We start from the raw sequence: 12,826 nt of genomic DNA, 5'->3' as shown, positions 1-12,826 counted from the left end.
CTCCTTAAACACCTTAGGGTGGAGTCTATGGGGCCCTGGAGACTTATCCCCTTTAATCCCATTAGTTTATTCAATATCAAATGATTATTGTACCAAGTTACTCTGCATTAATGCAGTTTATGTAATTTTTTAATTATCCTCGTCTGTGAAAATAGAGGCAGAATATTGGGTCAATGCCTCTGCCACCTCTGTGTTCCCATTATTACTTCACCAGCATTGTCGTCTATAGGGCCAACATTTACTTTAGCTTTTCTCTTCCTCCTTATATACTATAGAAGATTTTGGTATCAGTTTTTATGTTTTCTGCTAGTTTCCTTTTGTAGTTCATCGTAGCTCTTTTGATTTTATTTCTAATAATCTTTTGCTGAACCTTAAAGTTCTCCCAACCCTCTGGCTTACCACTAGCTTTTGCAGTCAGGTATGCCCTAGTTTTTGCCTTTATGTCCGCTTTGACTTTCTATTTTAGCCATGGAATTTGGCGAGAGAGAAAAGTTGTTTGTCCCATCTTCTCACAAGACAAGGGGTGGTCCAAGAGTGCAAGCAAGAGAGAACAAGGCTTGTGAGCTGAGATCTATGGGGCAGCATGGTAGCACAGTGGTTAGCACAGTTGTTTCACAGCTCCAGGGTCTCAGGTTCGATTCCCAGCTTGGGTCACTGTCTGTGCGGAGTCTGCACGTTCTCCTTGTGTCTGCGTGGGTTTCCTCTGGGTGCTCCGGTTTCATAGTTTACATAGAACATACAGTGCAGAAGGAGGCCATTCGGCCCATCGAGTCTGCACCGACCCACTTAAGCCCTCACTTCCACCCTATCCCCGTACCCAGTAACCCCTCCAAAATCCAAAGATGTGCAAGTTAGGTGGATTGGCCATGCTAAATTGCCCTTAGTGTTCAAAAAGGTTAAGTGGGGTTATTGGGTAACGCGGATAGGGTGGAGGTGTGGGCTTGAGTAGGTTTCTCTTTCCAAGGGCCGATGCAGACTCGATGGGCAGAAACGCCTCCTTCAGCACTGTAAATTCTATGATTCTATCGAGAAGGATGAGGCATAAATTTGATCAGCATGTAGGTGAGATGGCTGGGAACGAATATTCAACGGTCTTTGATATTTTGAAAGAATGAGAAGAAAGGAAAAGGAGGTGGGGAAGGAAGCTCTTGTAATAAAGAATGAGATCAGTGCAGTGGTGAGAAATGATCTTAAAACAGAAGATCAAGATGTAGAATCTGCTTTAGTCGAGATAAGAAGCATCAAGGGAACAAAAACACCGGTGGGCGTAATTCATCGGGTCTCTAAAAAATGGCTAGAATGTAGGACAGAGCATAAATCATGGGGCTTGTAAGAAAGGTACTGCAATAATTGTGGAATATTTTAATCTTCATTTAGATTGCACAATAAAATAGGTTAAGGCAGCCTTAAAGATGAGTTCATAATATATATTCAGATCAGATGCAATGGGTCATTTCTTAGATTTATATCTTTATTGGACTTTTTTCTCACAAATAACGCAACAGAAACATTTTCAAAGCAAAACAGGTATAGTACAGAACACGAATTATTGCAAATATAAGAAAAAGTAAGTCAGGATGACTTTAGAACAACAGACTAGTGCCTCCAGTTTGAATATCGGCTCATTCAAAAAAACCATTTAAGGGGAGAAAGAGGATCAGACCATATAAATAAGATTGGATAACATCTCAAGCTGCATACCTTTCTGTTTTGAGGTCTGCCCTTCAACCCTCCCACCAGCCAAGCCTCTGATTTTGTAAAATTAATATTATAACCAGAAACCGCGCTGGACCTATCCACCACATCAGTAATAGTGGGAACCGAGACATCCGGCTTCAACATAAAGAGCAGCACATCATCTGCATAAAGTGTAATCTTCTGCAGTTTCACCCCACAACTCAGCTTCGACATAAAGGGATCCTGCCTAATAGCCAGTGGTTCTTTGGCAAAAACAAACAACAAGGGGGACAGGGGTCAACCCTGGCTCGCCCCTCACTGCAACCCAAAGTTCTTGGACCTAAAACCATTTGTGAGTACCAAGGGCCTATGGTATAGCACCTGACTCCAACTAATGTATTCCTCACCAAGCCCAAATCTCCACAATATATACACCAGATAATTTCACTCTACCAGATCAAAGGATTTTTCCACATCCAACGAGATGATCGGCTCATCCAGCGCTTGCTTCTGGAAAGTCTGGATCACATTCACTAACCTTCTAACAATATTACTGGAAAGCCTATCCTTTTTGAACCCAGTCTGATCCTCCTGAACAATCATCAGAAGGGTTCCCTTGCTAATAGCTTAGACAACAACTTCAAATCAACATTCAGAGGCGGGATTGGTCTGTAGGAGGCACACTCCCGCAAGTCCATGCCTGTCTTCAAAATCAGGGAGATGTTTGCCTCCCGAAGCGTCGGTGGTAGCAGACCTGTCTCAAAGGAGTGACAGTACATTCCTACCAATGGCACCATTAACAGATCCTTAAATTCCCTGTAAAACACCCACTCAAAAGCATCTGGCCCCCAGGGTTTTTCCTTCCTGAAGTTCCTCAATGGCTATAGCCATCATTTTTAGAGATTGGGGCACTAGGGCCAAATGCTGATCCTCCAAAACCACAGTGAGTTTGAGGGAAGAGATGAAGCGGTCCATGTGTGCCATCACAAAATCAGATTGGCCCGATTTATATAATTCAGTGCAAAATTCCGAAACGTCCTGTTAATATCTTCAGTTTTCATTAACCTTCTACGTCCCGGGTTCTGCACAGAGAGGCTAGCCCTAGAGTCCGCCCTCTTCTTAGTCAAAAGTCAAAAAGGCAAGCACTTTATTCTCAAACTCAGACAATTTCTCTCAGCCTGCTATGTCAATAAAGAATTAAGAGTCTCCAGCATTCTCCGCATTTTGTTGGTTGTATAAGAAATAACGAACCCCCCAGCATAGGCCTTGCAGGTATCCCACAGAGTAGAAGGAGTGACATCAGAGAGGCAATCTACCGAGTAAAAATAATAAAATTCCTTCTTAAAATATGTAGTTAATGATTTATCCCGAAACAGGGAGGCATCAAACCACCATGAGCTAGACCCAGGGTGGAGGGGGGGGGGGGGGGGGGGGGGGGGGGGGGGTGGAGAGAGCCCATGGGCAAAAATTCCAGGAAGACGGGAGTGTGGTCAGAGAATGCAATGCTACACATCGAGCAAGAGGTGACAAAATGTAGGATAGTCCAGGGCACAAACAAACTGTTAATTCTAATGTGACATTGATGAAAACGAAAAATCCCTACATCTAGGATGCAAAGTCCTCCACACATCCTGGTTTTCCATTTCCCCACACACTGGGGCCAGCACTCTAGCCTCCAGGATGGGGGGTTATCTGGTAACTGGGAGCTGGTCCATCAAGGGGTTCAGATGACAATTAACGTCGCCACTCACAAAAGAGTTAGCCAAGGTCAACTCCCCAAAGTCCAAAACGCCTTAGTGTCCAACTCCAGAGAGTAATCCGGTGGGCCATAAACTTTCATGATCGAAACAGATGATCAGTGTATTAATCACATACCTGCCTCCCTTATCCTTAACACAATTCTCCACCTTGAAGGGGACATTATTGGTGTCAAACTGCCACACCCCTGTTGCTCATCAAGGAGAAAAAAAGACCTGCCCCATCCATTCCCGCCTTAGCTTTCTTTAAAATTTCTGTTAAAAATAAATAAATAAATAAATAACCTTTATTGTCACAAGTAGGCTTACATTAACACTGCAATGAAGTTACTGTGAAAAGCCCCTAGTCACCACATTCCGGCACCTGTTCGGTTACACAGAGGGAGAAAGAATTCTCAGCTGCTACGGGAATTGAACCCGTGCTTCTGACCTTGTTCTGCATCACAAACCAGCCGTCTAGCCCATTTTTCAATTAAGGGGCAAATTAGCATGGGCAATCCACCTACCCTGCACATCTTTTGGGTCCTGGGGGTGGGACCCATGCAGACACTGGGAGAAGGTGCAAACACCACATGGGCAGTGACCCGACGCCGGGTTTGAGGCCGGGTCCTCGGCGCCATGAATCTCACTATCAAGCCACAATTTTGAGTGGGCGGCCCGATAGCGAGGTCCAGCGCTTCCCCCCACCCCCCCCCCCACCCCCGCAATGCAATTCTGCCCCCACTCCCTGTTTTTTTGTGGCCACACCCCATCCTCCCACAGTACGAGAGGATCCAACCCCTCCCACCGCATGCCCACCAGAGACGCCCATGAAAGAGACCCCCACCAGAGACCCCCATTTACAGAGCCCTGGTAAGACACCCCAACTACAGAGGCCTTCACCAGAGACCCACCAATTACAGAGACTCCACTAAAGAGTCCCCATGAGAGAGACCCCCACCAGAGACCCCCAATTACAGAGGCCCTCACCAGAGACCCTTCATGAGAGAGACTTTGCCTGGAAGCCGCCCATAAGGGACAGCCCTTCTGGAAGCCGGGGAGCAGTGAGAGGCTGGGGAAAAATTCATTGCTTTAAAACTCACCTGGGCAATACACCTGCTGGCTCATACACAGGAAGCACCACCTATCAATTCCTGGAAAGAGAAAACCAGGCAGTTGGGTTTCAAACTGTTCAGATCTTTGATCTGCAAGTCTTTCATTCATATCTGTGTGAAATTGCTTTAACTAGTCTGTGATTGACAGATTCCACACACACACAGCTATCTGGATAGTTTAATTCATCTCCCTTCATGCTTGAGTGGATTTCAAATAGTCAGCTATGAAACTAACCACAATGTTTAGAAATATGTAGCTATGATTGACAGCTCCTGGCCTACATCAGAGAGAGACCGCTCGAGGATCAAGTCGCCATATTGAAAAGGCGGTTCCACCCCCGCCGAATGCAGCTGGACCCTTGTAATCGCCGGATTTCTTCACGTTTCTCGACATTTTCTCTCGAGCACTTATCCAAAAGTCTTCCAGGGACACACTACCACATATCAAATCTCGGATGGGGTGAGCATGTGCGAGGTGAATAGGATAAAAGACGGATTAAAAAGCGAGTATGCCAGAGCCCACAAAAATTCTACTATTCTCGTGCCCACATCACGTGGTCCCTCTGGCTCACTGTTTAAAAATAATGGGTCACCCATTGAAGACAGAGGGAAGGAAATGTTTTTTTCTCTCAGAGGGTCATGAGTCTTTGGAATTCTCTTCTTCAAAAGGCAGTAGAAGCAGAGTCCTTGACTGTCTAAGGCAAATGTAGGTATATTCTTGATAAGCAAGTAGGTGAAAGGTTATCAGGAATAGGCAGGAATGTGGAGTTGAGATGAACATCAGAATAGCCATGATCTTATTGACTGGCGGAGCAGGCTCGAGGGGCCAAGTGATCTACTCCTGCTCATAATTTGTGTTTTTTTGTAATTTGTAACAATACGTTATTAACTGATCAGCGAGTATGCTATTTTAGACCTGAAATTTGTAATGATACAGGATTCATTAGCAATCTCATAATAAAGGAACTTCTAGGAAAGAGAAATCATAATAATAACGAGAATTTTATGTTCAGTTTGAATGTGAAAAACCTGGGGGGGGGATTCCCCGGCCCCCGCCGGGTCAGAGAATCGCCGGTGGGCTGCGCAAATCGCGCCACGCAAAGCAGAGAATCGGCACCATTGGGGCCGGCGTGGTCGGCGCAGCGCCAGTCGGGTGCCGCTCTACGCAGCCCCTCCCGCGATTCTCTGGCCGAGCGGCCATAAAAATAAAACCGAGTCCCGTAGGCGCCGTTCTAACTTGCTCTGAGCCGGCGGAACCTCAGTGTTGAAGGGTCCAGGGGTGGCCTGTGGGGGGGTCGGACCCCGGGGGGGGGGGGGGGGGGCCTCCAATGTGGTCTGGCCCGCAATCAGGACCCACCGATCGGCGGGCCGGCCTCGCCGTTTCCCTGCCTCCTTTCGTCCGGGCCGGCGCCTGTACTCCTGCGCCATGTTGGGTTGGGGCCGGCGCGGACAAGGGAGACACCCCGCATGCGCGGAAATCGCGCTGGTGGGACTGCACATGAGCGGGTTCGCGCTGGACAGACTGCGCATGCGCGTATCCCGCGGCGCCCATTCCACGGCCGGATCAGCAGCTGGAGCGGCGTGAATTGCTCCAGCGCCCTGCTGGCCCCCTGTAGGGGACAGAATTGCTGATCCTGGGGCCGTGTTGACGCCGTCGGGATACGCGATGGCGTTTCCGATGGCATCAACACTTAGCCTCAGGATTAGAGAATCACACCCCTGGCCTGAAATTGTTGCCTTAAACTTAAATAAAGGGAATCGCAAACGTAGGAAGGCAGGATGGGCTAAAGTCCACTGTGAAAATCGCAGAACTGCGACAGTACAGAATAAGGCCATTTAGCACACCATGTCTGCGTCAGCTCTCTGGATTTCCAGAAAGTCTTTGACAAGGTGCCACACAAAAGGTTGCAGCATAAGATAAAGATGCATGGCATTAAGGGTAAAGTAGTAGCATTGTTAGAGGATTGGTTAATTAATAGAAAGCAAAGAGTGGGGATTAATGGGTGTTTCTCTGGTTGGCAATCAGTAGTTAGTGGTGTCCCTCAGGGATCAGTGTTGAGCCCACAATTGTTCACAATTTACATAGATGATTTGGAATTGGGGACCAAGGGCAATGTGTCCAAGTTTGCAGACGACTCTAAGGTGAGTGGTAAAGCAAAAAGTGCAGAGGATACTGGAAGTCTGCAGAGGGATTTGGATAGGTTAAGTGAATGGGCTAGGGTCAGGCAGATGGAATACAATGTTGACAAATGTGAGGTTATCCATTTTGATAGGAATAACAGCAAAAGGGATTATTATTTAAATGATAAAATATTAAAACATGCTGCTGGGCAGAGAGACCTGAGTATGCTAGTGCATGAGTCGCAAAAAGTTGGTTTACAGGTGCAACATGTGATTAAAAAGGCAATTGGAATTTTGTCCTTCATTACTACAGGGATGGAGTTTAAGACTAGGGAGGTTATGCTGCAATTGTATAAGGTGTTAATGAGGCCACACCTGGAGTATTGTGTTCAGTTTTGGTCTCCTTACTTGAGAAAGGACGTACTGGCACTGGAGGGAGTGCAGAGGAGATTCACTAGGTTAATCCCAGAGCTGAAGGGGTTGGATTACGAGGAGAGGTTGAGTAGACTGGGACTGTACTCGTTGGAATTTAGAAGGATGAGGGGGGATCTTACAGAAACATATAAAATTATGAAGGGAATAGATAGGATAGATGTGGGCAGATTGTTTCGACTGACGGGTGAAAGCAGAACTAGGGGGCATAGCCTCAAAATAAGGGGAAGTAGATTTAGGACTGAGTTTAGGAGGAACTTCTTCACCCAAAGGGTTGTGAATCTATGGAATTCCTTGCCCAGTGAAGCAATTGAGGCTCCTTCTTTAAACGTTTTTAAGATAAAGATAGATAGTTTTTTGAAGAATAAAGGGATTAAGGGTTATGGTGTTCGGGCCGGAAAGTGGCGCTGAGTCCACAAAAGATCAGCCATGATCTCATTGAATGGCGGAGCAGGCTCGAGGGGCCAGATGGCCTACTCCTGCTCCTAGTTCTTATATTCTGTACCGAGTGTCATCCCCTTGCCTTCTCCCCATAATCCTACACATTATTCCTTTTCAGATAATAATTCAATTCCTTATTGAATGTCTCAATTGAACATACCTCCACCACACTCTCAGGCAGTGCATTCCAGACCTTAATCAAGCACTGCATGAAAATGCTTCTCTTCATGTCTTCATTGGTTCATTTGCCAAAACATCTCTCTCGACTGCGCTTCTTTGCAAGAAGTATACACATCACGCTTCTGGGCCACCTGCTGTTTTATGGCTTTTATCTTTCTCATTGTTAAGCCCTTAAATCAACATGGCTCGAACCTTTTAAGTGTAATCAACTCCAAACTGTTTTGTTTACATTTATCCCATTTCCTACAGCAAAAGTTTGATCTTCCCATATCAAAATATTGGGCAAGATTCTCCGCCGGCGGGATTCTCCGTTTTGCCGGTGCCCGGGGGTTTCCCGACAGTATCGGGCTGCCCCACAATGGGAAACCCCATTGACCGGCCGGGGTAATGGAGATCCTGCCGACGGGTCGGGGCAGAAATGTGGCGCGGTGGGGCGGAGAATCCAGCCTATTACCTCCAAAATATTAACATGAACCATGACCTAGATATTCATAGAAGCATAGAAGATAGGACCTTTTGGCCCTTCGAGCCTGCTCTGCCATTCAGTATGAATCATAGAATCATAGAATTTACAGTGCTAAAGGAGGCCATTTGGCCTATCGTGTCTGCACTGGCCCCTGAAAGAGCACCCTATCCAAGCCCTCACCTCCACCCTCTCTCCATAACCCAGCAACCCCACCTAACATTTGGACACTACGGGGCAATTTAGCATGGCCAATCCACCTAACCTGCACATTTTTGACTGTGAGAGGAAACCGGAGCACGCGGAGAAAATCCACACAGACACGGGGGGAACATGCAAACTCTGCACAGACAGTGACCCAAGCCGGGAATCGAACCCGGGTCCATGGCGTTATGAAGCAACAGTGCTACCCACTGTCCCACCGTGCTGCCCTTAATATGATCATGGCTGACCCTCTAATTCAAAGCCGCAATCCCACAAACTCCCCATACCACTTGATACCTTTAGAGTCTAGAAATCTATCTATTCCTTCTTAACTATATACAGTGTCTTAACCTCCACTGCCTTCCATGGTAGAGAATTCCACAGGTGAGGTTTATCCCCCTCTCAGCCCTAAAAACCCACACCTCCCCAGCCAGAAGAAACCACATTCCTGCATCCAGCTTGTCCAGTCTTGTCAGAATTTCATCCATTTCAATTAGATCCCCTCTCATTCTTCTAAATTTTAGTGAATACAGCCCAGTCGAACTAATCTCTCCTCAAACGACCGTCCAGTCCTCTCAGAAATCAGTCTGGTGAACTTTCACTGTGCTCCCTCTATTGGAAGTATATCCTTTCTTAGTTGTGGAGACCAAAATTGCACATAATAGTGCAGGTGTAGTCTCACTAAGGCCCTGTATGTAATACAGCTACAGTGAGATATTCTTGTTCCTGTACTTTAGTCCTCCTGCTATGAAGGTCAGCCTATTAGCTTTCCTAACTGCTTGCTGTACCTGCATGTTTGTTTTCAGTGATTGGTGTTCAAGAATACCCAGGTCCCTTTATCAACATTTCCCAATTTGTCACATTTTAATTGTACTCTGCCATCCTGTTTCTCCATCAGAAGTTGATAATTTCAAATTATTCCATGTTATACTGCACCTGCCATGTATTTTCCCACTCCCTCAACTTGTCTAAATCACCTTGAAGTCTTTTAACATCCTCCTTACCACTCACATTTCCACCAAGTTTCGTATCATCAGCAAACTTAGAAATATTACATTTGGTTCCCTTTTCCAAATCATTGATGTATATTGTGAATGCTGGAGCCCAAGCATGGATCCCTGTGGGATCCCACTAGTCAGCACTTGCAACTTTGAAAGAGACTCATTTATTCCGACTCTCTGTTTTCTGACTCATAACAAATTCTCAGCCATGCCAATACATAACCCCCAATCCATGGAAGGGATTCTCCAAAATCGTGGCAAAGTGTTGACGCCGGCGATTCTGTAACCCACAGGGGCTAGTATGGCGCTGTAGTGCTCACACGCAACTCCAGCTGCCGATACGGGCCCCAGAAGTCCTGGCCATGGCGCGCATGCGCGCGGTGGCCGTTTTCATGCTGGCCCCCACGCACCATGGCGGAGCCCTACAGTGGCCCGGCGAGGAAGAAGATAGGTTCCCCCCCACCGGAATGCACGTGCCCGACGATTGGTTGCCCCCGATCGCAGGCCCGGTCATCGTGGAGGCCCCCCCCGGAGTCTAATCCTCCCAGCCCCCACCACCAGCCCCTGCAGCCGTGACGCCGGGTGAAACCATATGGGAACCACACCGGGGGACTCGCCGTAACTCGGTGGGAACTCGGCCGGTCGACCGCGGAGAATCGCTGCAGGGGCCTATTTTAACAGACCCCGACCGGCGCCGCGTCGACCGCACGCATGCGACTGGTGGCGATTCTCCGGTCGCCAGAGAATCGCATCTCGGCGTCGGACCTGATCACGGGCATTCTCTGCCCCCGCACCAATCGCGATTGCGGACCGGAGAATCCCACCCCATGTGTTAATTTTCCACTCTAACCTCTTATATGGGACATTATCATAAGCTTTCTGAAAATCCAAATTCACCACATCCACTGGTCCACCCTTATCTATTCTACCAGTTATCTCCTCAAAAAAATTCCAGCAGATATTTTAAACATGATTTCCCGTTCAAAGATCCATGTTGACTTTGTCTAATCCCATTGATATTTTCTCTGTTTTCTGTTATCACATCCATTATAATAGACTGTAACATTTTCCTACTGCTTATGTTAGGCTAACCGAGCTGTAATCCCATTTTCTTCTAAACAGTGAGTTACATTTTCCACCCTCCAATCTTTCGACACTGTTCCAAAATCTACAGAATTTTGAAAGGTGACAACCAACGCATTCACTTTTCCCATGGCCACTTTTTTCAATACCTCGGGATGCAGATTATCAGATCCTGCGGATTTATCAGCTTTAAGTCCCATTAAATTCTCCGGCATGTTTTTTTAGTAATACTAATTTCCTTCAATTCCTCCTCCTCACACGACCCTTGGTTCCCTCATATTTCTGGGAAGGCATTTGTATCTTCTTCCATGAAGACAGGACTGAAGTAATTGTTCAATTATTCTGCCATTCCCTTGTTCTCTATCATAAATTCTTACAATTTGGACTGTAAGGGACCTACATTTGTCTTCACTAACCTTTTTCATCATTACATCTACCAGTTTATAAAATGCAAGAGAATCTTCCCCTTGGTGGATGACTCAAGGTCAGTAAGATGCAGGTGGTCACCCATTGCCCCTGGTTGCCAAGGTGACCGTAGCTCTCAATTGTATGAGCATTGCTCATTCCAGGGCTCAGCTGCTAATATTTGCAGGATCTCACAATCCACAGCCCATTATTGCTTCAGCCAGTCATGGATGCCTTGTTTGTGAGGGACATCAGGGACATTAAGTTTGAGGTGGATGCAACCAGTTAAGCTCAAACAGTTTTGGCTTTTCCTCCCTGACTGAACTCCTTTGTTTAACCATTGTGGCAGGATATTGTTTTCAGGGAGTGGCCATTGTACCTTTGTCCTCTGGCAGTCTCAGGTGCCTAAGCTCTTAATGTCTTTACACAGCCTCGGTGAATGGCTCCTCTCTAACAAGGGATACCCACTGAATGTCTGACTTCTGACACCAGTGCATCTCTCCAACATAAAGGCACATGACAGGTACTATTGGAATCTTCTTACTCCAAATACATTTTCATTCTTCAATATAGACGGGCAAAATCTCCCACATGGTGCTGGTGTGCTGCACCCTGCACAATTGGGCAATTCAAAGAGAAGTGGAAGTGGTGCTGCAGGAATTTGAGGAGCACCCGGCTTCCTTTAAGGAGAAAGATGAGGAAGAGCAGTTGCAATCGCAGCATGACCTTACAGAGATTCCACTGCTGGGTATTGCCACCATAGATCTGCAATCCAGAGAAACCTAAACACATTCATCCAGGAATGCTTCAGCTGAGTACAGTGCATTCCCATTGCACAGGTGCCACCTGGAGCCCTGTGACCTACAGTATAGCCCCACCCATTACCCACTTTCAAACTGCAGGAGAAGGGAGTTGGGGGGCTGGATTGACAGGGCGGGAGGGAGAGGACATGCTAGAATGGTAAAAAAAAAGCACCTTCTCCGATGTCCTGACTGCTTCCAGCATCATTTCTAGGGAAGAAATGGAAACCCTTTTCCATCTCCCAACTATTCTCCCCCTCTTTCATGCCCCTATTTTAACACTGGACATTGCTGTCATTGTGAGTGCTGTTGAAATCCCTTTTAATATTGATACTTGATCCCCGCTTCTGGGGTGAGATTCTCCGACACCCCGCCAGCTCGGAGAATCGCCGGGGGCGGGCGTGAATCCCGCCCCCGCCGGTTGCCGAAGTCTCCACCACCGGATATTCGGCGGGGACGGGTTTCGCGCCGCGCCGGTTGGCGGGCCCCCCCGCTCGATTCTCCGGCCCGGATGGGCCGAAGTCCCGCCGCTAAAATGCCTGTCCCGCCGGCGTAAATTAAACCACCTACCTTACCAGCGGGACAAGGCGGCGCGGGCAGGCTCCAGGGTCCAGGCGGGGGCGCGGGCCGATCTGGCCCCGGGGGGTGCCCCCACGGTGGCCTGGCCCGCGATCGGAGCCCACCGATCCACGGGCGGGCCTGTGCCGTGGGGGCACTCTTTCCCTTCCGCCTCCACGACGGTCTCCACCATGGCAGAGGCGGAAGAGACTCCCTCCACTGCGCATGCGTGGGAATGCCGTCAGCGGCCGCTGACGCTCCTGCGCATGCGCCGCCCGGAGATGTCATTTCCACGCCAGCTGGCGGGGCACCAAAGGCCTTTTCCACCAGCTGGCAGGGCGGAAATTCGTCCGCCGCCGACCTAGCCCCTCAATGTTGGGGCTCGGCCCCCAAAGCTGCGGAGCATTCCGCACCTTTGGGGCGGCGCGATGCCCGTCTGATTTGCGCCGTTTTGGGCGCCAGTCGGCGGACATCGCGCCGTTTCCGGAGAATTTCGCCCCTGATTCTTCATCCTGCCTGGGCATTGACTGGCAAATCCAGAAGCGAGCTCTTAACTGCTTGGCCTCCCTAAAGAGCAACCAAAAGGCCCACCTTTGCACCAAGAACTAAG

Source organism: Scyliorhinus torazame, chromosome 11, assembly GCF_047496885.1.
Source record: "Scyliorhinus torazame isolate Kashiwa2021f chromosome 11, sScyTor2.1, whole genome shotgun sequence".
Lineage (NCBI taxonomy): Eukaryota > Metazoa > Chordata > Chondrichthyes > Carcharhiniformes > Scyliorhinidae > Scyliorhinus > Scyliorhinus torazame.
The sequence above is the reverse complement of the archived record's forward strand: the minus strand, read 5'-3'. Positions refer to the sequence as shown.